Source organism: Mus musculus, chromosome 10 (assembly GCF_000001635.26).
Source record: "Mus musculus strain C57BL/6J chromosome 10, GRCm38.p6 C57BL/6J".
NCBI classification, from domain to species: domain Eukaryota; kingdom Metazoa; phylum Chordata; class Mammalia; order Rodentia; family Muridae; genus Mus; species Mus musculus.
The window spans coordinates 111,854,250-111,882,177 of record NC_000076.6 but is presented as its reverse complement, the minus strand read 5'-3'; the positions used below and the strand labels follow the sequence as shown (position 1 = coordinate 111,882,177).

The 27,928-nt window shown below is 41.2% G+C and overlaps 1 long non-coding RNA gene across 1 annotated transcript; it reads left to right on the top strand.

Annotated features, from left to right (window-relative positions):
* The first annotated feature begins 7,801 nt into the window (after positions 1-7,801).
* Gm20758 (predicted gene, 20758) lies at positions 7,802-27,657 on the top strand. Its single transcript, NR_046029.1, has 6 exons — positions 7,802-7,955; positions 10,918-10,991; positions 20,118-20,243; positions 23,484-23,619; positions 25,883-26,531; positions 26,626-27,657. It is a non-coding gene; the product is annotated as a predicted gene, 20758 (long non-coding RNA).
* The last annotated feature ends 271 nt before the right edge of the window (positions 27,658-27,928 follow it).

The following is a 27,928-nucleotide window of genomic DNA, read 5'->3' as shown; positions in this document are numbered from 1 at the left end:
TGTTGCTAGGATCCCCAAGGACTCACACAACCTCTAATCATCCCTAAATCCACTTGAGACACCGCAGGGGAATCAGGAGGCTGTGCCTTTCCCATAGATTGAAGCTTCCCCTTCAGATCCAACGAGACGCACAGTATAGACATAAAGGCAAATCTGGATTCTTTTATCCAAGAGTGATTTTTTTTTCTTCAAACCCAGCTACCCCTACAGGCTTTGTGACTAAGCTGCATTCACCAAATGGAAATTTCATTTGCGTGACATTTAATATGGAGCTCTCTGAATGCATGATTAATTCTTGCAGATGTGAGATTAACTCATTATCAGATTTACAGAAGGTGGCGCTGCCATGAGAGAGCCCGTCTCTTTTCCGCAGCCTCTGCCAGGTTACTTCGCTACCCAAATCGTTCCGCCCCGAGGAACAACAACTCCTGGCATCATCGAAGGCGAGCTGGGGTCTCATGAGCGATTGGTTCAGAAGATTGCATCTTTATTATTGACAGTTCCCCCGAGGGATTTTGGGTCTCAAGTTCTGCTCCGAGACTTGAATTCATTAAAGGTTTTCCATCTTGAGCCAGTTTTAATTAAACTGTGCTCCCTTGCTCTTAAGTGTCCCGTGGCTCATTTGCCGCAGCAGGTTGCACGTAGTAGAATCCAGCTGTTGAGTGATTCTGACATCCCACACACTCCTGCTGTCATTTCAGGAGACCTACACGTGGCTCTAGAAGGTTAGCCGTTTCTTTAGCTAAATGTTCACAAAAGTATGGCTTCTTTACCACGGAAAGGATCAGAAAATGAAATCTAAAACTAGTATCTCAGTTTGCATTTTTTTTTCAGGAAGTAAAACTGGTATTTAAAAACATCCATGAGCAGACACTGTGCTGGTGGCACTGGTGTTAATATCATTGGATGACTTTAATGTTGTAAATACGGGTTAATTTTAGCTTTCTTCACTAGGAAGTCCATCTGCCTCGTGATTAAGCTGTTGGCATGATATGATATATGATATACAATATATATGATATACATGATATATGATGTATGATATATGATATAGATATGATATATGATATGATATAGAGATATGATATATCCTGTATGATATATGTGGTATGATGTATGCTATATGATTATATGATATATGATATATAATAGATATGATTTTTGGATGATTCAAACTTTGCATTCCTTCTCCAATAGGGTCCTTAACTGACTGAAGCCAATATTTTGGGCAAAGTGGAACAGCTTTCTGTTATTTATTTATTTATTTATTTATTGCTGATAGCAATAGCACAGCATCAACTGCCTCTCCTGTTGCTTGTCATCAGTCTCCTGAGTGATATTGTGGTCTGGACAATACAAATTCTCCCTCATCACTGTGGGTTTTTGAAGAGTCTCTTTGTTCAGCCAACCATCTAGTGAGTATTCATTGGGCATCTCCCTTGTGAAAGGCCTCGAACAAGACACCACACAGAATGTAAAACCATTAAGATAGGCTCTATTTCCTGGCAGTTCCCTATGTCAAGTTACCCACGATGATTGCTTCTAAGCTTAGGGACTCTGCATTGCCTGGATCTGGAAATTCTTGTGGTGCATCTACAGTGGCTGAGTCAGTACCTGCAGTATGAGTGACACAGGGAACAGGGTGATGGATTGCAGGCCATCCCTCTAACAATGGTCACTGATCACATGGAATGTAATGAGAGCCAAGATGACAGCAGCCAAATTAGAAGCCTGTCCCTAGCCAGTCACAGTGCCTGGGCCACTGGAAGTCTTAAAGGAGAGATTAGTACCTAAGGTGCATGGTGAAAGTGTGAGGTCATTTCGAAAGAGAGACAGAAAGAGATAAACATGGAGAGAGACAGAGACACACACACAGAGACAGAGAGAGATGAAGGAGACAGCATTAATAAAGACAAAAACAAACACCACAAGATATACCTTTTAAACAGAACATGAAAAATTTCAGCAACCGACTGGCTCTTTACTTAAACTTTAAAGCTAGTTTCTTTTCCTTTCATAAAAAAGAGTATATAATTACAAACAACAGACACAAGCCACGGACTGTCCTCTGGAGTTCAGTGTAGTTATACATGAGCAAGCGAGAGAGCAGAGAAATGGGAAGAGTATCGATAGGAAGAGAGTCAAGATTGCTATGAAGCTGTCAAATGAAGGTAGTGTCACATATGTTACTTTAAGAACACTGTAAGAAATTAAAGATGTGTGTTTTCATTTCAGTAGCAACCCGCAAAATAAACACTGAATTGTATAATTAAAAGGCCGACCTTGGAACAGCAGTGTGCACCTTTGATCCCAGCACTTGAAAGGCAGAGGTAGAAGGATCTCTGAAATTGAAGCCAGCCTGCTTTACATAGTGAGTGAGTTGCAGGCTACTCAGGGCTCCAGGGTAAAACTCTGTTTCAAAGAGATGCACTGAGCGTCAGGAGTGGTGGCACAAGCTTGTGGTCCTACCTGATTCGGGCAGGCAGACAGAGAGCGAAGCCAGCCCGGGCTTTATAAAAAGACTAGGTTATATAGTGAAACCCTGCCTCTAAAAACTACAAAGTCAATGAGAAAACAAACATAAAAAAAAACTTAAATTATTGATGTAAACTAAAGGAAAAAGAAAGAAAGAAATCAATGGACTAATTAAAAGGGAGAAGAAACACCCTCAAAGCTAGAGAAAGTAGCCAAGGAGCTAAAGGGATCTGCAACCCTATAGGTGGAACAACATTATGAGCTAACCAGTACCCCGGAGCTCTTGACTCTAGCTGCATATATATCAAAAGATGGCCTAGTCGGCCATCACTGGAAAGAGAGGCCCATTGGACTTGCAAACTTTATATGCCCCAGTACAGGGGAATACCAGGGCCAAAAAGGGGGAGTGGGTGGGCAGGGGAGTGGGGGTGGGTGGATATGGGGGACTTTTGGTATAGCATTGGAAATGTAAATGAGTTAAATACCTAATAAAAAATGGAAAAAAAAAAAAAGAAACACCCTCAAACAAAACTGCACTGATTATAAGTTTAGACAAAGAAAAGGCACAATAAAAAGTAAAGATCACTAGGGTTAATGACGAACAGAGCAAGACCCAGTTATCTTATTTAATGCAAGATTCATTTTACATATGGAGGTAACCTGACATTGAGTAGGAAAACAAAACCATGCTGCAAGCAAACAGAAATGTTGGCATGCCTATTATCAACCAGAAAGGCGTTTGATGTACAAGCTGGAAGACCCGAGTTCAACCCCCCAGAACCCATGTAAAAAGCAGGGTGCAGTGTCATGCACCTGTCATCCCAGCATCATGTGAGTGGCATGTCAGGCATTTCAGTCCAATTGACAACAGTAACTAACACAACCAGCAACCAAAGTTAGAGAAGGAAAACATTGTAATACAACGCTTGCTGTAACTAGGTACAGAAAGCAATAACTCTCTTTAGAATGAGATGCGCAAGACTTCCTGGCAGGAAATCTATGAAATGTTTTTAGATTAACTGGAAATAGTAAAACGAGAGACACATATGGAGGGAATGCGATTTTCAACACGCTAAAGCAGAATAGCAGAAAGACCTTCCTGCAGCTTTGTAAGCTGGTTCCAAAAATTAATGAAAATGACACTCAACCGATATTATCAACCCAGGTATGAAAAGGAGAAACAAGGTCTATGGCTTGCTTGAGTTGATATCAAAACTGACTAGATATTGGTGGTAATTAAGGAAATAGATGTAGACAACTACACCAACAAAAGACAATAGAAAAGGAGAAGGAACTTGTGTGTGGAAAGCTGATATTAAATAAGTGCTGAAGACTCCTGGAGGAAACTCCTCGGTGATTAATGGCTCCGGCTAAGCGGAACATCCATTTGGAAACCAAACAGGATCTTAATTGCCTGTCTCCTAACACATACAAAATGAATTCCCAGTAGACCTCATGCTGAAATATGACACACAAAAGCTTTAACTCTCTACAAGAAGACATAGAAGGCTGATGTTAGAAGCTAGACCCTCCCTCCCTTCCTCTCCTCTCTTCCTCTCCTCTTCCCCCATTGCCCCTCCTGTCCCTCTCCTCTCTTCCCCTCCTTTCCTTGAGTTACTCAGCCTCTCCTTTCCTCTCCTATCCCTTTCTCTTCCCTCATGTCTTCTTCCATCAACCTCTTCCTCTCCTCTCCTCTCCTCTCCTCTCCTCTATTCTTTGTCTTCTCTCTCCTCCTCTCCTCTTTCTCTTCTCCTCTCTTCTCTTCCATCCCTCTGTTTAATTGAGAACGTCTCAGTTCTCTCCAGGTTTGCCTGAACCCAAACCAGGTAATCTAGGTTTTTTTTTTTCTTTCTTCAACAGGACATGGAAGGAACTTACCATAGAAGAAAAGATGATGTGTTGAGGTTATATTCATATCGAAAAATTCTTTTTATCAAGACATTTTCAGAATTCAGACATCAGAGATGATATTTGCAGAGTGTATAACTAATTAGAAGTGTACCCGAAATACATATTTTGAAATTCTTCAAACCAATAAGACAAAGGGGCTGGGGTGATCACTCAGCAGTTAAGAGGAGTGTCTGCTCTTGGATTTGGTTCTGGGCGTGGTGACTCACAACTTCCTGTAACTCCAGTTCCAGGGAATCTAACTTCATCTTCTGGCCTCCACAGGCATTGCATGCACGTGGTGGAACTTCCAGGCATGAGGTCAAAATACTCACGCATGTAAAATAAAATGATTTTTAAAAAGGTAAGTAAGGCAAAAATCAGGCAATATGCTAAAAAGATGAGCAAGAGACTTAGACATGTCACAAAATTAGATATACAAATGCCTCTGGAAAAGCAAAGTTAGGGAAGTAAAGGGAACCAGACTTCAAGCCACCAGGGGTCATGAGCTAAAGATTAGCCCAATGGGAGGAAGATGCCAGAAGCACCACCAGATCCAGAGAGAGGAAAGCAGAAGGTAAGGTGGGAGGCAGACGATGGTGCTATACTTAAATTCTATTCCTTGGCACACGTCTGCGGTGACCAGAACGGAGACAGCATTTTTGAGAAAGGGAAACAAACCAGTTGAAAGGAAAACTGAAAATGAGGTGAGGTAGCATTGTTGGATTTATAGCCCCTACGATGTGCCAGGCAAACTCTTCCACCAGTGCCATGTGTACCTTCCTGTGCTTTCCCCAGCACGAAGTCCACCAAAGGCTTCCGAGGCAGGATTCTGGGAGAGGTGGAATACAAGGGGAGACTGAGCACAGGGGAGACGGAGGGGAACACGTCACAGGGCGTGGGAGATGAACGTTCTGAAACGCACGCATTGGAGAGCTGATGGGTTGAATATGGACTCTTCATTTCCACCCGGAATCACTGTAAGAAGCAATGAGATCCACGAACAATGAGACGTCACAGAGAGGATCCCGCAGGCAAGAAACCCTGAAGGACCGATGGGAGGAGGAAGCTTCAGGAATCGATTGCTTGGAGTGATGGCTGTAATGAACCACAGTACATTAAATCTATTGCTGCCAATAGATTTAAATGTCTTCATCACCAACGAGATGATAATCTCTCGGTTAGCTCAGCTCTCTTTAATCATTTTATGAACACATATCAAACATCATAATATACTGCATTAAGGTGGAGTTGTCTTAAGAATCCAGTAAAGGGGCTGGAGAGATGGCTCAGTGCTTGAGAGTAATGGCTGCTCTTACAGATCTCCTGAGTTCAATTCCCAGCAACCACATGGTGGCTCACAACCATCTAGACTGGGATTAGCACTCATATACATAACATAAATAAATCTAAAAAAGAAGAAGAAGAAGAAAGAATCCAATAAAATGGTCTGGGAAGATAGCTTGGTTGGTAAAGTTATTGCCACAGGAGAACGAGAAGCTGAATTTGAGCCCAGAACCCATGAAAAAAAAAGTCAGACACGGGGCTACACGTTTGCCACCCAATGCTGGGAAGGTAGAAACAGAATGACATTCTGGCCAGCCAGCCAGTGAGAGAGCCTGTCTCAAAGATCACAATGGACAACTCTTGTATTTTATTTTATTTTTTAAAAGATTTATTTATTGTTATACATAAGTACACTGTAGCTGTCTTCAGACACCAGAAGAGGGCTTCAGATCTCATTACGGGTGGCTGTGAGCCACCATGTGGTTGCTGGGACTTGAACTCAGGACCTTTGGAAGAGCAGTCAGTGCTTTGACCTGCTGAGCCATCTCAACAGCCCCGATGGACAACTCTTAAAAAGCAACACCTGACGTTGATCTCTAGTCTCCATATACACATGTGTACACACATGCACACACACGCGCGCGCACACACACACACATACACACGTGCACTCATGCAATCACCCCACAGGAACATGCATGAGTATGTGAGCACACATACACATAAAATATAAATGCCGTAGGCTGGAGAGATGGCTCAGGGGATAAATAGTTTCTAGCACCCACATCAGGTGGCTCACAACTGCTTGTAACTCCGGTTCCAGGGGATTGGATGCTCTGGCACCTCCGGGACCACCAGTACTCACATGTGCCTGTCCCCAAACACACATATACACATAATTAAAAGTGGCAAAATAAATCTTTTAAAATATAGAAACGCAATAAAAAAAAAAAACTGGCTGTGATGGAGCATAGCTGTGACCTCGGCATGGGGTAGCAGAGGCAGGAGGGTCAGAAGTAGAAGGCCAGCTACATAGCAAGTTGGGCTGTATGAGACCCTGTGCCAAGAGACTTTAAAAACTTAAAGTAAAGATAGCAACGCTTAGACATGCTGCTTCAAGAGCAATGAGACTAGTCCAGGCTAGTCTAGGCTAGTCCAGGCTAGTCCTCTACAGTAGCCACTATGGTGGGTCACCATTCAGCATCTTCCTCCGCAGTCTTTGCAGAGGGGCAGCCTCCATTTTCTTGTATCTGTTCCTGCTGACTGACTGTTCAGAGCTTCGTTTTTCTCGGGGTTGTGGCAGACCAAAGGGAGCCATCCTTCTCAGGTCATGCTTCTCTCCCATGGTCATTTGGTATTGAACGACCAGCCCACTGGTCCCAGGCCACCCTTGGAAGACACTGTAATGACCTTGTCAACTCCACGACTCTCCGGCTTTGCTTCTGATTCCACACTCAGCTTCTCCTTTTCCCTCAGAGTTTCACAGTCTCAGCACTATCAACGGTTGAGCTGGCTAATCTCTTATTATGATGGCTACACTGTTTATTATAGGGTATTTAGTAGTGACTTAAGTCTCCACCTACCAGATGCCAGTATGTCTAGAGATATTGCTAAATATATTATGAACCATGATGCAATCCCGGCCCCTTTATTCCCCATAGGTGTTGATTTGAAGTGCATTCCCAATTAACTTGCAGCACAGAAATCACCAGATCTCTGGCACATCCCAATGAATGGGCCACTTAATAAATACGAGTATTTATTTATTGCTAAACTATACCTGTATTATCATGATTATAGTATGTACCCTATAAAGTAAAAACAAAGAAACAATTTAAGGTGAGATCAAATTAAACATAATTAGTGGTTCTAGCATTTCTCCTACTTCCCTAAACAATGTTTCCTAGCACCTCCTAGGAATCCCAAGTTAGCATTCCAGAGCAGAGCCCTGGGCCCTGGGAGGAAATGATAAAAAGAACATAGGCATGACTTAGTCTTAGTAACTATGTGAGTCAAGGGGAAGGAAAGAAAGGGAGGGCTTAAAGAAAGCTTTTTGGGAGTGTTATAGTCATGAATAGCACGATAGAAAAAAGTCAGAGGCATGGTATCAGATAGCAAGAATATATAAATAGGTATCACACAAGGACACTTTCTGGCTAACCAGCACAAGATCAGGCATGTGAGAAGACACTTATGGCTGTCCATCATTTTTAAATGCACCAGAACCTTCAACTCAGTAAACAGCAGAGAGGAGAGGACACTATGAACCCAAGTCCAGTCCTTTCTCCTGCAGTATTGGACTAAAGGTATGTTCTTCAGCTGCTAGTACATTTGCTACACCAAACTTGAAACTGGACCACCACGCGCTTTAAAAAACCTTATTAGAATAGCATCACTCTGTTAGACAAAAAGGGATTTTTCAGATGTCCACACAGGATTGCAGAAGATCATAGCAAGAGATCGGGCTTCTTGGTGCTTTCTAGATGAAGCAGTCAAGCCAGCAACAGTGGAGCTTTGAGTACGATGAATGATAGCTAGCACAGAAAGCATCGCTTCTGAGCATGTATGTGAGAGTGTCTAAAACCTCGAGTAGCATTTCTCGGATTCAGAGTAACACCCCACAAATACTCGAAGCACTGACTTCTGTAACCTACGACGCACAGGACAAGCTTTCTCCTAGAATGAACCCACGATATGCAGAATGTACAATGTTGTACCAAAACATTTATAAAGAGAAGAAAAAGTTAGGAGCAACCACATTAAGACAGGTTGTTCTGTGTCTCTTTTAGGTAGTCAAGGATAACACCACCAACAACAAAATCCACAACAAAACCAAAATAAGGTTGGTAAGCTAAACTATCTAAAATAGCGACAATAAATGAATCATTTAACTGTTTGAACCAAGCCAGCCGTGACGACAGTATTCAGGAGACTGAGGTGGGCGATTGTCATCAGTTTGTTGACAGCCTTGACTACTACTTGTCTCAAAAACCACAAAACAAAACCAAAACCATAAAACCAAATGTCTTTCTAAGCAAAACTAAAAGATTCATTGGAAATTTTCGTCTCCAAAGAACCCTTAAAAACACAACTTTCTATTTCTCAGTAATGAAATTGGTGTTCTTTTAGAATGTAACGTTTCAAAAATGACTTGTAAATATTATGATTAGACAATCCAAGTCTGAATTTTAAGACCTGGGAGCTGGTGATCGGGGAAAGTGCTTGCCTAGTGTGCCTGGGGCCTGGGTTTGATCCCTAGCGCCACATAGCTCAGCGTGGCAGCTAATGACCGTAATCTTAGCTTAGCGTTAGGGAGGCAGAGGCTGCAGCAGAGCCAGGAGTTCATGACCATCCTTGGCTGCAGAATAAGTTCAAGACCCTCTTGGGCACTGTGTCTCAAAAGAGAGAGAGAAAAAAAAGGTGGGAGTTGGGGGGACAGGCATTACAAACAATTTATAGGTGGGTGGTACCAAATGTTCAAACACTAGATTGTCCCAGTTTTACTAGAAATCTCCAATGTGAAATCTCAGTAAATTTCAAAATACACAGACAACTAAAGCAGAGAGGAAATGTGATTAAAAAATAGATATATTTTTAAAGTCCTAACTACTCTGGTAGATAAAAATTCAAATCAAGCTGGGCGTGGTGGCGCATGCCTTTAATCCCAGCACTCAGGAGGCAGAGGCAGGTGGATTTCTGAGTTTGAGACCAGCCTGGTCTACAGAGTGAGTTCCAGGACAGCCAGAGCTACACAGAGAAACCCTGTCTTGAAAAAAAAACCATAAAAAAAAACAAAAACAAAAACAAAAAAAAAAACAAATCAAACCCATAATTAGATGCTACTTTTGGTTATCAATTTTGTAGTTATTTTGTGGGTGACTCACTGAAGACTGTTAAAAGGACAAACAGTTACAACTTTCATGGGGAAAAAAAACCAGAAATTCGTCACAATACAGCAAGAACCTTTAAAAATGTATGTTGGGGCTAAGGAGATGGCTTAAAGCAGTTCTCAGTCTGTGGGTCTCAACTCCTCTGGAGGGTCTCACATCAGATAAACTGCACACCTAATATTTACATTATAATTTACAACAGCAAAATTACAGTTTTGAAGTAGCAATGATATCATTTTATGGCTGGGGGTCAGCACAGCATGGGGAGCTGTATTCACGGTCATAGCATTGGGAAGTTTGGGAATCACTGGCTCAGAGGGTAAGAGTGCTTGGTATAAAAGCCAAAGAACCTGAGTTCAAATCCCAGCATCCATGTAGAAAGCCAGTATGGCCCAAGCCCAGCTCTGTGAGGCTCCCGGAGACTTGCTAGTTAGCCAGCCTGGCTCTAGTTTCAATAAGGGATCTTATCTCAAGGGAGTAAGACAGAGAGTGATGGAGAACAAGCCATGACCTCATCTGGCCTCTCCATACATGTTTATGCACGCCTATGCTCATACATGCACACCACACTCACTCACACATATGCACGCCAAAAATATATTCCCTGTGTGGAGAATTACTATAGTGTGTAGATTCAAAAGATTAGTTTGTATCATGTAGATAATACAAAGAATTGAAACAATTCAAAGAACACATAATGATTAGAAAAGTAATAATATAATACTATAGCTACATAGCAAAATGATAATAATGTCATAATTACAGATACATAACAGACTATAAAACTGGATAGAGAACATAATCTGAATTTTGTGGGAAAAAAAACTACTCAAGGGAAAGACATAAGAGATATCAAAACCCTTAGGAATGTCATTTTTTTGTTGCTATGAATATGTAACCCTTAATTTTTATTCATTTCTTTTCCTAGAGATTTCTATAACTACATATCACTTATTACATAGGCGAGTTTTAATAGTGATATTAGCTTTCTTCATATACATATTTCTAAGTGAATCGATGAACATACATGTGGTGTCAAATGTTTATAAGATTAAGCAGGGCAGAATGGGACTGCATGTGGGGGTGGGGATCTTAGGCTTTTCGTTTTATTGACGATTGCAGGAAAATTATCATAAACAGGTTAAAAAAAACTATTTGGGGGCCAGAGACACAAATTTATTCTTGGTGAAACTATTTAACATTTATTAAGCATTTGAAGTATCTTCATCAACAGGCTATAGATCTTCTCATGCAGGACTCTTGTCTGACCCCAAAGCATTAATAAACTTGACCAGTCTGATAACAGTATCTGAGAATCGGGTTTCCATAAAGTCAGGTCTGTTCCTTTAGTAACACAAAACTCTGATCTTCTGCCTAGGATTGAATTGACAATAGCATGAGTTTTCACTACGAGCAATGGAAACCTGATTCTGCCAAGATCTAACATGCAAGGTGAGCTTAAAGCATTCGACACATGTGAAAATGAATCGCGTGTCTTTGAAGCCTTTACTGAACAATTCATTTAAAGTGGACTGAAAGCTAAGTTAACTGGATCGACAACCACCTGACCAACCTTACCAATCATTTTTCTTAAAGGTGAAACCAGGTATATGTGGAGATGATGCATGTAAGTCAATTTATTAATTAGATAATGTCCTAATTATCTCATTTGCTTCCCCATTAAGAACTTTAAAGAGGACTAAAACTACTGTGCATCATCATGAAGGGCACTGTAAGAATGAATGACTGCTTAAGCTGTTCTCCCCTGTTCTTTCTTTTTTTAAGATAAGAAGTCGTTTCACAGAGGTATTAACAGGATCAAATAAATAGTGATATATAATCAGCATTTGTGGTTGATAGCTTTTGTTGGCTTTCCTGGGTTTATTATAAAGAACGTGAGTGAACACCAGGCAATGTGTTTCCAAAATATCAGCTTGTTTAAATATACACAAACTGTACTGAACACTTGTGCATATGTATTCCAGATTAGGACAGCTGTTTAGATGGTGGTTTTTTGTTTTTGGTGTTGGCACATTATTTTTTTTAATCATCTCAAGGAAACATTCTTTGTCATGAAACCTTGAATTAACGAAGGAAATAGCTCAGTGGGAGGAAAATGAATTGTGTTTCTCGGGGCATTATATTCTCTTGCTAGCACCAAGCTTAAAAAAAAAAATCAAAATAAAAATTGAGTGGTAATGTTTGCCTGCTTGCTTATTTCAGCTGAATGGAATGGAAAATTACACAAAATTGAACAAAGAATACTGCACTGACCTTCTCAATTGCTTGGAAATGGAAGTGATTATTCAAGCATTTACATGGTGGTTCTGGTGCCCGGTGCCCTTGAATTAATAGGAACTGTTTTTTTGCTGAAGGACAAGATGAACTGCTTTCAGCAATCCGCCTCTGCTGTGTTTTCTCATCTGGGATAGCTGAGACAAAAAGTCCTGTCAGAGAACCCTAGTGCCCGTTCCAGGTCACCTGGGCTCCTGCATCTTATTCTTAGCACCAACTGGCTACCACTCTGTTCTTTCATGATATATCTCCAAAAATCTTCAAGATGTTCTTTCTACATGTGAATTGGTTTCATTCCTTTACTTAAAACTCCCAAGTGGCTACCGATAATCTATAGAGAGAATCTGGGTTATTTTTATAGCTGGCAAAAGCTATATATGTCTGCTCTGACTCCATCTTCAACTATCGACCTTTCTCACACCTTGATAGACTATAGTATCCTTTTAATGGCCGAAACACCAATCTCTTCCCACAGGAGAACTGTTGGGCGGCTGCTCTCTGCCTGCATCATCTTTTCCCTGGACCTTCCCATGGTTGCCTTCTTTCTCACACACAGGTCTCACCTAGCATCTTTGCAGAGAGCTCTCCTAACCTGGTAATGCGAACTCATCCAGCCCTGCTTCCTCCTTAATTCCCATTGACCTATTACTGGTTCTGTTTTTTGACAGCTGACATTGTTTTATTAATTTATGTTTCTTCTGTTGTGCTTGCATTTCTTACGGAACTGTCACTCTATAAGGGCAAACATTTTGAGAATCATATTCATTCTCTAGATGTTCATAACATCTAGGACAGTGACTGTCATACAGTATGAGAACCGTAAAATTGATTTTTACATAAAGTTCATCTCTGTAACTGATCAATCAAGATATCATTGCAAACAACAGAAACCAAGTCTAGCCATTTGAAACAGAAAGGAGTCTGTTGAAAGATAATGCTAGCTATTTTTTATACTTCAATTTGCCCAGTCTGTTCTGTGTCCAGATATTTGTCATATTTCTGTGAGTGGTTCTGCATGAGATTAATGTGTAAATTGGTAGAATGATCAAAACAGATTGCTTTCCCTTCCAATATAGGCAGGTTCATCCAATTGGATGAAGGTGTAAATAGAACAAAATGTCAGACCTAAGCTAAGAAAGAGAAAAGGCTTCTAGCTGACTGTCTTGGGATATTGGCATTTTCCTTTGAGACTCCAGCTGGACACTGGCTCTTCTTGGGTCTCAAACCTCTTTGGCTTCAGACTAAAATTTCTCCAGCCTGTGGAGGCAGAGGACTTATTAGCTTCTATAATCATGTAAGCCAACTCCATATAATATTTCCTCACATTTAGGCACAGGCACACACAAACAGAGAGAGAGAGAGAGAAAGAGAGAAAGAGAGAGTGTGACTGCTTCTGTCAAGGGCTCACAAAAGAGCCAGGATTGCTGAATACATGCTTAGAGAAGAATAGGAGTTCAAACCAAATAGCCAGAATCAGCACCAAAATGACACCGAGGAATGGCCTGGTCAGAGCAATGATGCTTTGGCCCTGCCCTTTATGACCACCAGATACCCTGCTGATGCTGAGTGATACATACACACACACACACATCACCAGCCTGAACACTTACTGTTCTTGCTTCTTTGTTTCCCCTTCTCAAGCAAGGATCTGAGCCATATGTTCACAACCTTTAGCTCTGTTCAGAGAAGAAGAGGCCTCATCTCTTCACGGTCCCCTATCTTAACAGCACCATCCACGCTATTAAGTCCCTGAATTTGTGGAAGAACATGTTCAAGCCCACGGGAGCTCCCTGGACTTCTTGCTATGGGCTCTAGACTCTCATGGTCTTGTCTGCTCATCTTGTTATCCTACATAATTTAGAAATAAAAATCTTGCATCTTCTGGGTCCTTCTGAGGATCTCCCATTTTCTCTTGGTTTCATGATTCATATGGAAAAGATTGACAGCTTAACTACTCAGTATGGGCCTCCATTCATAGAATTGGAGAGACGACTGCTGAACTGGGAGAGAAGAGAGATGCTCTTTAGACTAATAAACTAGTCTACATTTTCCTCTTAAATATCATGTTGGTTATATCCTACTTATTACTTTATAATATCTCTGCAGGAAAATCAAGTTTTCCTGCACCTAATATATCTATACTATTATAGATGTAATATATCTATACTATCTATATGTATTATTTCAGTCATCGTAAAAATCGTAGGTCTTAGAGTTTTGATTGATCCTAGCTATTTAACACACAGGATGTTCCACATATATTTATTCTGGGCAAAGTTATTCTTATACTATTTTAGTACCTTTGTCGTCTACAGTCTAAGAATCAGAGGCCTTTTCATCAGTCTGTGAGGGTTTAAAATTAGCCCTCCTTCTGATTTGCTAGCAAGGTAAACCGTTGACAAACCATGACATATGAAGAATAAACATGGGTTGTGGTTTGGGACACAAGAGAATCACAGTGGGAAGATTGTTTTTAAAGGCTCAGCTCATCGGGGAATAGAAAGAAGAAAGAAGAGAGACTGCCTGCACCAGGCTAGAAGCCATTCTTTGTGTTCTGCTTCCTGGCAGAACAACAGCAGAGGTGCGGCAGCTTCTGTTGCTCCCTGGGGAACTGACAGAACAAAGAAGTCAACACTCTTTGGTTTCCGAGAGAGACATTTAAGCAAGAATCGCCTGTCTTTCCTCTTTGTTTCTTCTTCTTCCTTTATTATTGAATCCAAAAGACACTTCGAGGGTTGAAATCCTTTTCAAAATTAGTTTAAGTCTGGGGCAAGAGTTCGGTATTTTAGTGGAAATTGCAGCAGGCTTATTTTGGTTCTTTTCATCAAGTCCTCTAATTTGACATTCGGTTGTTAATTCTTGAGTCAGTTTTTACTTTTTTTCCCCCACCAAGCTACAGTTAAAACTTAGCATCTCCAATTTTCTCTAAAATGCTTGGCAGCACTGTGGGTACAGCTCTAGGTAACGCCCGATGTAAATGACTTCCCTGTCTAACCTGACGCCTGTCAAGGGTTAATGAGAGGATGCCAGCCTCTGCTTTGCAGAGTGCCTGTGGTTACTCCTCTAAAATGTAGTCACTGACATTCTAATCCCCAGGGTGATGGAATAAAGGGGCAGGGGCTTGGAGAATAAATAGAGCACGAAAACAGAGTTCCTCAGGCTGGAGAGATGGCTCAGCAGTTAAGAGCGTTGACTGCTCTTCCAGAGGTCCTAAGTTCAATTCCCAGCATCCACATGATAGCTCACAACCATCTGTAATGAGGTCCCATGCACTCTTCTGTTGTGTCTGAAGACAGCTGCACTGTACTCATATAAAAAAAAATAAATCTTTAAAAAAAAAGAAAGAAAGGAAAAGAAATTGGAATTCCTAGGAAAGAGACTAGTGCCCTTATTTTTAAAATAAAATAATATAAAATAAAATCCAAGTCTTGGGCCAAGAGACAGTGGTAGATTACTCCATTAACATGTGCAAAACACTAGGTTCGAATTCTAGCATCAGAAAGAAGAAGACAAGACAAGGTTTTGCAAATAATAATAATAATAATAGACCCAATGAAAAGATCTCTTCCCACCTCTGCCATACCGGAACCCAGAAAGAAGGTACCAACTAAGAATCAATAAGCAACTGCTTGCCAAATCTTCCCAAGCTTTTGATTTTAGACTTCAGTACCTAGAACTAAGAAAATTTAACTTCTATTTTCTATAAACTGCCTAGCCTGTGGTCTATTTTTTTTACTAGCATGCCCAACAGACTAAGACTTACCTAGGATTTACCATGGGTAACAGTAGATGAGACTTCTTAAGACTCAAAGATTAAGAATACTGTCATAACCGAGTAATGCCAGCACTTGGGAAGCAGAGACAGGCAGATCTCGGAGTCTGAGGACAGCCTGGCCTATATATTGGGTTCTGGGACAACCAGAGCTACATAATGAAACCTTGTCTTGGAAAAAAAAAAAAAAGAATATTGTCACACCCCACATTACTTGGTTGTTGGGTTGCGCTTGTCTGCGAGTGTTAGGGGTGTAGCCTACTTAAGCTCCCCTAGATCTTATAGAAGTCCTCCAGTTTTGGCTTCCTGAATTCTGGGACTAAAAGCATGAGTTACCATGTACCCTGATTCAGGCTGTATTTGAACTTAGGAACAAAGCCAGCTGGACCCACAAGTGAGAAAGAATTTGAGATCTTCCAGTGAGTGGCTAAACTCATACTAGACTGACTGCTCAGTCCCAACTGCCTTTTAAGACAGCGTCCACTGCGGCCCTGTTCCATCATGGATACACTGTTCCAGATGAGAGTAACTGCTCTCTCTCTCTTTATCTTTCTCTGTCCTTCTCCCTCTCCCCTTCCTCCTTCCTCTCCCCTCTCTTCTTCCCTCCTACTTCCCTCTCCTTCTCTTCCCCTCTCCTCCTTCCCCTCCCCCTCCTCTCTCTCTCCCCCTCCCCCTTCCCCTCCCCCTCCTCTCTCTCTTCCCCTCCCCCTTCCTCTCCCCTCGACTCCCCTCTCCCTCTCTCTTCCCCCTCCATCTCCTCCCCTCCCCTCCCATACCCTTTCAAATCCTTGACTTGTGTTTCTTCTTGTCAGCAGCAGGGCTCAGACGTAGATGAATCACCAGGAGAGATTAGAATCTTCCTTGGCAGATTTTGCTAATTAGATTCGCATATTCCCTTGTCTCTAAAAATCCACTCAGCCTGTACTGGATGCTCTTGACCCTTGAAGTTTTAATATTTTAGTCTCACAGATTTGCTGCTTTTAGTATCTTCCTAGGGCACTTTTCCCCTTCTATTGTGAATTTTTCCCATCCCTCCACCCTTACTCCATGAGTCACAGACTGAGTGCTTCCGAGATCCGAGAGATGATACAGATACTCAAAACAGGTGTTAGGAGAGGATAACCACACGGCTCTCTTATTTTTAGATTCCCATCATATGCTCAGTAACAAAATATTTTTCACCAACACACACACACACACACAGGTCCAGGCTTAAATGGCTGCCGATATTCCGTGTCGAGGAGGTAAAGAATGGCTGAACCCATGGAGAAGCAGGAGCAACTGCTTCTTGGCTCTGTCAGCTCCAGCCAATGGATACTACTCGTATTAGCAGAGATTTACCATTTCTCAAAACAACAGGAAAGTTCAGACTTTCAAAACTAAAGTTTTGTTTAAGCCACATATCTACATGTTAACAATAGGCTGGCAAGATTGCATTTGTCTATGCCAATAATGATCACCAGTTAGCACACTCTCTGCTTCCGATTACTAGAAGCAATAAGATTTTAATTCCACAGGAGAGTCCTTTCTAGGATCACGTACTCAGCCTGATGGGCACTTAAAAATTAAGTAGAATTACATAAGGAAGATAAAACTGAGAGTAATAGAATGTGCTATACCTAACAAGTTATGTTTATTACGAGACACTAGAGTGTGTGCGTAGTGGGTCGCTGTCAACGTAGCTATTTTTCACCGGTTTGAAAGTCGCTGCCTGTCCTGTGTTTTGAGTTCTTGGAGATGAGTGAACCACAGTTGAGGGAATGCCTCCATTAGAGTGGCCTGTCAGCAGACCTGTGGGACACTTTTTAAGTTAGTCATTGACGTGGGAATGAACTTTGCCCACTGTGGGTTAAACGACCCTTGGGCAGGAGGTTCTCGGATATTAAGAAAGCAGGCTGAGCAAGCCAAGGGGAGCAAGCCAGTAAGCAGCACTCCTCTGTGGCCTCTGCAATCAGCTCGTGCTTGTGGGTTCCTGCCCTGACTTCCCTCAATGATGGACTGTTACCTGGAAGTGTAGGATAAAACAAACCCTTTTCTCCCCTTGTTGCTGTTGGTCATGATGCTTTATGGCAGCAGTAGAAACCTACGAGCCTCACCAAGTGACGTCACTGCACCCTACCACTGTCATTGGCAAATTAAATGCCAGTGATGGGTAAGTGGGCGTCTGGAGGCAAAATTTCTCTCTTGAACTTCATTCCTGTATTTTTCTTTTTTCTTTTTCTTGGATATGATCAGGTGACTCTTCCACCGAACTCATAAGCACACTATGACAGAATGCTTAAAACAATGTGCTGTGTAGTCAGGCATGACTGAGTTTGAGTCTCGGGCTTTCTCAGCCTGTTTTCTCATCCTGAAAGTCAGGATAATTGGATTTAAAACAATGGCTGACCCTTACAAAGAGACAAAAATTGTTTCAGCTGGAACCAAGCTCCAGACCTTATTGTGGGCTCCAGAACTTGATGAGAGAAACTAGTTCCTCCATGTGGGATAGTGCTGCCCGTCAGTCATTTAAGAAAAGACGTTAAAATCAATCAAATGTATCCTTTATCTTCTACTGGACATACAGTCATGCTTTTTTTTTTTTATTAGATGTTTTCTTCCAGTCATGCTTTTAAGACGTCTTTTATCAGGGTCAGTTTCAAAGCATCTCTTTGAAGCTTTTCATCTCACAACTACAAAGATGGCCTTCTACTTCCTGCTGGGGGTCAGGAGATCTTCTGTCCCCTCCTGAGTGTCACGAGCTCTTCTGGCTCTCCATAGCCATGAAGCAGTTTTGAAGGTTCATACATGAGAGAGAACCTGCAAGGCTTTATGTAAGAGAACTCACTACAGTGTTCCCCTAAGCCGGTGAACGGGATGAGGTCCTTCTTGCCTTGCGATGTTTGCCAACAGCAGATCCATTGATGGATACATGCATTGTGAGATGGCTTCTGTCAGCACTGTGTCCTCATCAGTGTCAAAATAGAGATGATGATGACTGTAATAAGGCTGAAGTAAAGGAACAGCCATATCACGTTACTGCTTCCAGGGATCGTCTCTTGCTACACAGAGTAGTGTCTGTGCCAGAGCATCTGATCCAGTCGACAGACTCCAATTTGGGACTCCCATCACCCCTGCATCCTGCTGCCTCTTCGGGACATTTCACACTGTGTCACTAGATTACCATTCGAGGTCATTCGACAAATAGCATTGTAATCGATTTACTTGCTGCTGGATGCAGCCTGTCTACCACGCGATGTCAGAGATAGAGCTTCATTCTGTAGTCCTGGCTGGCCTTGAGGTCATAGTAATCCACCTGTCTCAGACTCCCAAGTATTAGAATCATAGGCAAAACCCACCATATCCCTTCTGTTATAATATATCCACAAATATGTATGTATGTATGTATGTATGTATGTATGTATATTGTCTTACGGTTTCTATTCCTGCACAAACATCATGACCAAGAAGCAAGTTGGGGAGGAAAGGATTTATTCCGCTTACTCTTCCACATTGCTGTTCATCACCAAAGAAAGTCAGAACTGGAACTCAAGCAGGTCAGGAAGCAGGAGCTGATGCAGAGGCCATGGAGGGATGTTACTTACTGGATTGCCTCCCCTGGCTTGCTCAGCTTGCTCTTTTATAGAACCCAAGACTACCAGCCCAGGGATGGCACCACTCACAATGGGCTAGCCCTCTCCTCTTGATCACTAATTGAGAAAATGCCTTACAGCTGGATCTCATGGAAACATTTTCTCAACGGAAGCTCCTTTCTCAGTGATAACTCCAGATTGTGTCAAATTGACACAAAATCAGCCAGTATGTATATATGTGTGTGTGTGTGTGTGTATGTGTGTACATACATACATATACATATATATTATTTTCATATATATATATATTTTTTTTTTCACCCTTGATTGCCTTCATTGTCAACTCAACTGGATTTTGGAACCACCTGGAAGCACATGTTTGCAAAGGTGTTTCCAGAGAGATTTAATTGAGAATTTGAAACCCACCCTGTACATGGGACGCTTAATCTTCAATATGGGGGGCAGGGGCATCATCCTGTAGACGGACATAAATGGAAAAAGACTTGTGAATGCCAGCCCAGCCTTCCCTGTGCTCTGATTCCCGATCCCGTCAGGAATGGGAATGTTGCCCTGTCAAACCACAGCCCAAGAGACATACTTCTCTCCTAGCCTTTTATTAGGCATTTGGTCACCGCAACAGAAAAGCAATACAACATATAAACCCAGTCTCTTCATTTTCTACCCTCCAATGATGGTCCACTGTTAGCTGTAAAAAGCCTAAGCTTACAGTAGCTTTACCAGACCCTTCATCATCCTATCTATTCAACTCTCATGTGTCACCTAGTCTCAAATTCTGTCCTCCTATCAATAGGAGGTTTGTAAACACTTTTAAAGCTTGCTGTTACACCTGGGGGGTTTATATCAATCATACTTTTTTTTTCCCCTGTGGAAAGATTTTGCTATCTCAGTCTCTCATATTTTCTATTTCTCTACTTGTAGCCTGCAATGGGGTTCTGCAGCTCACTTTCTGTTGCTGTGATAGAGGACTTACCAAAAGACTTCTGGAGAAGAGCTTTCCCTTTACTTCATCTTATAGGTTGGAGTCCATCATCGAGGAAAACCAAGGTAGGAACTCAAGGCAGGGACTTCCAGCAGAAACCACAGTGGAACACTGTTCATTGGCTCACTTCCTGCTTTTGCAGGAATGAGGACCACCAGCATAAGGCTAGCACCGCCCACAGTGGGCTGGGTTCTTCAACATTAATATTAGTTAAGAAATGTCCCCGCAGACAGACCAATCTGATGGAGGCATATTCTCAATTGAGGTTCCCTCTTCCCAAGTGACTCTAGTTTGTGCTAAGCAGATAAAAATTAAACTAGCACAGGTATATTGTGAACTTATTTAGTTTTATTAGACTCTCCTTTTCAAAAAAGAGGGCATGTCATTTCTTATATTCTTAACAATTAGAATTAATTTCCTAGTATAGAAGTCACTTTTCTTGCTGCTATGACAAATTATCATAAGCACAATGCTCGAAAATGGTTTCCTTTGTTTTTCTTCTGTACATCAGGAACTAAATGTACCTGAGTTGACAATGAAGACTATCTAACTGGCAAAGAAAAAAAGGAGTTATTATAACAGGATGGGGGAGCAGGATTAGAGTCAAGCCTGGTGCCTTTTGCCTGTTTTATCATCATCTGTAAAACAGGTCTCATCTGGTTATGATTAAGGCATCAACTCTGATCCAATGCATCACCTGAAAGTAAGACAACAGCTGGCTCGAATCTTTGCTGTAGGCTGAGCAGGCAGTCTCTTCACTCTTCCCAACTTCCAGATTTGCACACTCACCTTTGTCACCTTGTTGCCTTCCACCTCCTGTTTTTAATGCTAGTCAAAGTGAGGTGAGTCCCTCTAATGTGTCACCACTTTGACCTGCTTTTGCCTCCCTCTTCCATTTTTGAGATCCTTTATAATTACACAGAGCGGGGACAATTCCAGACAGTCTCCTAATTAACAGTCATTTGGTTGTGAACCTTCACGTCCCTTCAGTATGAAAAGTAACACCTAGGTATCGGAGATCCGGACACTGAGGCATTAAAGGCTCCGCAGACCCAGTAGGTGGATGGTTCACATATGGATATATGCTAAGGTGTTCAATAGATTCTTATAGTGGCTGTTGTAGTGGACAGCTGCCACTCTTGCCAGCCCAGCACTTATATAAATTTACTGGATAAATGTAATGATAGTTGCTATCATATATAATGCCCCAAATTCTAAGCTTCTTATTTTTTGTTCACTTAAAGATTCCATGAGTATTTCTGGTTTGGCTACTTGCAAGTGGTTGTACAGCAGTGGTTTTCAACTGTCCTAATGCTTAGGTTGAAATAAACTCTGAATGATTCAGTTAACCTTGTGCTTAGTTCTTTTTTTAAAAAAAAAAAAAACCATAGATCAGCAACTTACTTAATTAAGAGATAGCGGATCCAATTTCAGATGTTTGAGATATGCTAAGACCAATATATCAGCTCACTGTCACGATCAGGGAACCAGGTCACCTCTATATCCTGGCACAGACTGTGTGTCTATGATATCAACCATCTCTTACCACTCCCAACAAATGATAATATTTGTTACTGTTGCATTGCTGTGAGAGAGTACCTGACAGCAGGAGCAATAATCTCTTTGACCCCCAAAAAACTAAAATAAAAAATAAAAGAATAAAAAAATAAATAAAAAGGGCAAACACTTTACTAGGAGAAACATTTTAATACTAGAGTCTATTATTAAAACTAGAATCAATTTTGATTTTTAATATCTCAAGCTCAATAGCAATCCTAAGCATCATACAGAGTGAGTCATACTTAGTTCTTTACCAATATTTCTTTACCTATCTCAGTATCAGTGTGAATCAAGGAAGGGAAGCAACATGAATAAAGAGAAATCTCATCTCAGCTATATTTAAGGCATAAAATTCAGAAACAATTGTTTGGATACTGGCTATATTTAAAAAAAACATGTTTCAACTAGTCATGTACTGGAAAATGGAAATGAGGCAATAATAAAAGATGAATGTACACAAAATCCTGTCTAGTAACACAGACATTAATTTTTATCATCAGGGAACATGTGATTGAGTTCCATCTTATCAGAGAGATATGAATTCCTCCAAAGAATATTAGAGCTTGTGTAATTGGGCCTATTCTGAAAATGCCACAGTCTGCCTCAGATATTTTTGATTTATTGAGAAACAATAAATATAAAAGCAGTACAGAGAACTGTTGGATGGGCTGGAGACATGGGTTCAAGACTCACCTTCAGGAGAAATTCCCACAACCACAGCAAAGAACTGGCCCAAGGAGAAAATTCCCTATACCTCACCTAGCAATTCCCAAATACCTTCTTCCTATAGCTCATATGAAAGGTCAAGTTACGTTTCTTCTTCTGACTCCCCACTGAAGCCCCACTACTAGGACGCTTGGCTTTGTTCTGTTCAGACAGCCCCCAGCAAGATGGAACTCCAACTCCAACAACCATCAGTGAAGAGAGTTGCTCTGAGCAAGGGAAGGTCTTGACGGGGAGGATTTAAGATGGCTCTCACATCTCCACTTCCTGCTGTGGTACAAGACTAAAGGGGTGTAACTAAAACTCTTAAATCTTTTCCTTTCAGTTGATAAAAGGGTCTGACTTTATGGGAGAGCCTGAAAGAAGAAATGTGCCCTTTCCCAGAGGAGATTTGAGGCTTTTTACCATTTTAGGGTTTTGCTTCAAATGGCAGATATTTAAGTTTGACAGCTGGACGGAAATGATCTCAGCCAGTGGTCACATATTCTTGAAAGATAACGGTAAGCTAGCTATGGTATCATAGTCAAGGATCCCAGACCTGGGAAGGCTGAGCCGGAAGGGTCACTAGCTACAGCCTACCTAGGACAGAGTGAGTTTAAGGCTGGCTTCAGCAACTCTGTGAGATCTTGCCTTTGATTTACCGTTTTTGTTTTTGTTTTTGTTTTTGTTTTTGTTTTTGTTTTTAGACAGGGTTTTTCTGTGCAACCCTGGCTATCCTGGAACTCTCACTTTGTAGACCTGGCTGGCTTCGAACTCATGTAGATCTGCCTGCCTCTGCCTCCTGAGTACTAGGACTAATGGCATGTGTATCTTAATGTAATAAGCAAATCTAGAGTTGAAGATATAGTGTAATATAGGGAAACTTTTGCATGTGCAAGGCCCAGATTCAACTCCCAGCATTGAAAAAAAATTAAAATTGAGGAGAGAGAGAGAGAGAGAGAGAGAGAGAGAGAGAGAGAAATCTAAATCTCAAATTAGATGCCAGCCGAAGCTGAAATAGCTCTTAATTTTATCTCTGCTAGATCTTGAACAGAGAACTGAATACATCCTGCCCAGGCTTCTGATTGAACTCCGAGATAATGAGCTTAGTTTATTGCTCATAAGCTTGCGGTGACTTGCTCTGCCACCATGGAACGTGAATACGGGCAGCAAGAACAGGTGTGTCTCACAGGTATCTTGTATCAATACTGGGGTGGTAAATTATTAACTATCTTGGTAAGCGTTTCCAAAAGGCAAAATAACTGTAGCAAAAGGAATTTATATTTTCATATAAAACTACCATTAATGTCTGTCTGCATGCCAACTGGTCACTCTCTGGTATAATCAGAGATCTAGAAACAAAAAGACAACAGCTATTAAATGTATCTGTATACTATAATGCATTATCTAGATATTTTTATTAAAGATCTTAACATTATGATAATACTATGATAAAACTTAAATATAATTTTGACATTATAATGCTCATGATCAAAATATTTATCAGGGAAGAATGGAGAGTGAGTGACTTGGTAAGGAGTTTAACATTTTGATGGAGGAACAATTAATCACCTGGCTTCATGCACTTTATAGTCCCATTAAAGGATCTTATCAATCACCAGGCTTAAAAGCAAACTGGTTCCTGTTTGGAAGCAGATGATTGTCTCTTCTTCCTTAAGAGATGCTTTAAGGCCCTCCAGGAAAACAGTAGCACACGTTTACAAGCAAAGACTGCCAGAGCCCACATTTTCAAATTGGCTCAAACTGGGTAGGTTAGGCTACTGCATTCTGGCAAAGAAAATAGGGAAACTGGTATCAAACTCATTCAAGCCACCTAAAAATAGTATATACAAAGTCTGGGGAGAGATGAGACTTATAAGACACATGCACACACACAGCAACTATGAAATCTGAACTTCAACCTGATGTTTAATGACTTGTTTTGAGAAAGGAGCAGCAATTTGGGATCCTTCTTCCCAAGCAAAATTTATAGACACTGTAGTCTGAGATGTAAGAATGTTTGTATAGATGCTCTCGGGAGATTATAACTGAGCTAAGGCTGGCTACTAGGTTGGTCTTGCTACTAGAAACATGTGACTAGCAAACTCTTGAAAACTGCCGAGTCCAAGTTAGGATTGGCTATAAGGATAAAACAGAGGTTAGATTTTGAAGATTTGATACAGGGGAAAATTCACTATTAAATTTTATACCTATTACATGCTGAAATTGTATTGTATATCAGTTAAATAAAATATATTGTCAGTTAATTCGATTCTTTTAATTTTTTAAAAGTCATGCCTCCTCAATGATTTTAAATTTCATATATTACATATCCAGAGGACGGCACTGTTTTTATAACATATAAAATTCCAAATCTCCTCTTTTAGGGTATGCATCATCTCTTACAGAATAATGTCTTCTTAAGTCATTTAAAGAAAGCTTCTTGCTGAAGGGTCACAGGGCCTAATAAAGCAGAAACCCTAAACCACCAGCTCTCCAGCTCTGGGACACTGTATGACCAGAGCAAAGATCTCTTCAGTGATGTCACATGTCTGTGAATTTCCTCTGTATGTGCCCCGACATGACCCAGAATACCAAGTCAGAGCACAATGTGCCTACAATACCTTATTTCTCTTCTTTAGACATAATAATGGTATCTAACAGGAAACCAGTAGGTGGGGAGGGAGGTGAGGAGAAGGTGGGGAGAGCTGGGGAGGGGAAAACAAGATCAAAGGTGGTATACGTAAGAAAAATAAAAGAAAACAAACAAACAAACAAACAAACACTTTTCAGCCCTAGGATTCTGGAACATTTTGCCCTTTTTATGACAACTTTTCCTTGAGCAAATCATTTATCTACCTACATCCTTGTGGGTTAGGTGGGGGCTGACCATACCCAGAACTCCTGGGAGATACGCCCAGCTGGTGAACTTTGTGCAGGGTAGTCAACTTGGTGTGAAGTATCTAGAAAGAAAAGTTACTCCAGGCTCTGCAACTAGAAATGAAGTGGTGTAAACTATGGGAACATTTTGAAAAAGAAAGCATAGTCCCCAATCACAAGGAGTAAAATCCAACCCACAGAACCTACAGAGTCCTGTAGTCAGCGCACAGCAGACTGCTGAACACCTCGGACAACTAAATTCAATGCGTTATTTCTCAAACAACCCTAGACGTGAAATACTATATTCAAAACATATTGTTATGAAAACAAAACCAGAAGTTATCGTGTGAGCATGAGGCTCTAACATCAGTGCCTTTCTGAGCTGCCCTTGGATTCTAGGCTTCGATAATGACAGTCTAAAACAAACAGATCTAGATAGTCCTAGCTGCCTGACGGTTTGTGGCTGACCCATAGCATAGCAATATGTGTGCCACAAACACATTAAAACATCTCAAATCCAGTGACTTTTTTTCCTCTTTCCTTTTTTTTTGCCTTGAAACAGTGTACTCTGTAGCCCAGGCTAGCCTCACCCTCAGCAATCGTCCTGTTACGCCTTCCACGTGCTGAGATCGCAGGTACACGCAATCATATTTGCCTTAGTGACCTTCTACACGATGTCTCGTGTAACTGTAAAAACAGCTCCCGAGTTTCAAACCTCATGACAAGTTTGGAACGAGCTGAGAACAAGGTGTAGTGGAAGGCTCTTAGAGAGAGTGTTAGGATAGTGCAAGGTGATATAAAGCCTGAACATCTCACAGAGTTTTATTACAGAGTTGCTTGATAACTATAACCCAGATGGACTACCCAGGGTCATCGACCAGTGGCTATGAGGGGCAAGAAAGGTCCTTGGAAACTTTTCTCAGGACTCAGATGTGAGTATTAGAAGTGCATCAGAGAATGCAGTGAGACCAACGGTACACTCGGGCAGTGGAGGAAAGCAAAACAAGTCTTAAATTAACGGCGCCTGCAGAAGAGAAAGAAAGGGTGAGATCCGTAAAGCAAACTAAGAGTTCCGAACGCGGACCTTTGCCTTTGGAACACTCTGACCCAGGTCTCTCTAGTGAGCACTGCTAGGCGCACATCAGGACCTCGCGGGCGGCTCCAAGTGTGGAGGTGGAAGGCTTGAGGTCATCACAGGTGACCTCTGGGAGGTAAAGGAACATTCACCTTCGCGTTTATCTCAACTTAAATAATTACAGGGCTGAGGACTCAGAATTGTGTTTATTTTCCGTATCTCCCTTCCAGCTCCATCTACGCTCGGCACCTCCCTGGCTCTCTCTCCATCAAGCTCTGAGACGTCTCTTCCGTTGTCCTTGTTACCACCCCCTCTTTTCCCACTGAGCTATTTCAGTGATGAGAACCAGAGGATTCGACCCAAGTAGAGTCCTTATACAAGGATGGAGGACACTATTTGTCCCAGATTAAAGGAAGCTTCCCCAAACTACACAGCTCTCTACGCTGTCTGAAAATTGTCTCTTGCCTATGTGGACCCTCAATGAACTTGCTAGCAAAACATAACTGCTTTTTACCACTTAGCAATAAATAATAATAATAATAATAATAATAATAATAAAGATGTGCTCTCATTCTCTACAGAACAGAATTGTATAACTTTTAGATAATTTGTAGATAACTCTTAAGGAGAAGAACATGAAATTAATATCAAGTTGTCTACAGTCTGGGCTCCCAATGATCAAACATCTTGCCTGATTTTTTTTTTTTAAAGAAAAGTTTTGCAGGCAAGCAGGATGGCTTGTTGCTAAGTCTAAGGATCTGACTTCTATCATGGATAATCCAGTGGTGGAGCATAATTTTCTACTGTTATGAATCATAATGTAAATATCTTATATTTTCCCACAGTCTTAAGCAACCCCTGTGAAAGAATCATTTGACCCCCAAAGGGGTCTCAAACCACAGGTTGAGAACCACTGGCCTAGACATACCCTACCCATATACATAAACACACCGACAAATACATAAATGATTTTAAAAGTGTTTCAAAACAAGTTTCTGCCTGACCACTAAGTCTTAGGGCTATGAACACGGAGTTCAATGTCAAGGGTGTTTTGAAAATGTCAAGGAAAAAAAAATGTGCTTGCTAGGCAAGTTCAGTGATATCTGGACAGATTTCTTGAGCAGATGGCTAATAACAGTTAATCATCACATATTATTTGTATTCTGTGTCTCATCATTTTACCCTCTCGCATGGTTAAATTACGCTTGCCTTTGGACATGACCCAGTGTAGTAGAGAATTCTAAATAAACATTTTAATGGTGACATTTTGTGTTCCATCCTAGCGTATTCCCATAACAATATAAACAATGGAGCCGCTCCACCTGAGCCAAGGGAGAAGCTTAGAGGCAGGAAGTCACTGCGGCTTTGAATGGAAGAGGAGAAAACACAGATAGTTCAAGAAAAATACAGGTGATTCAGGCTTCCTCTTTTAAGAGAACAAATCAATTGGGTATGGAAGGACCTTTAATCCCAGCCACCTGGAAGCAAAGACAGACAGATTTAGGGGCATTTCTTTGAGTTTGAGGCTAGCCT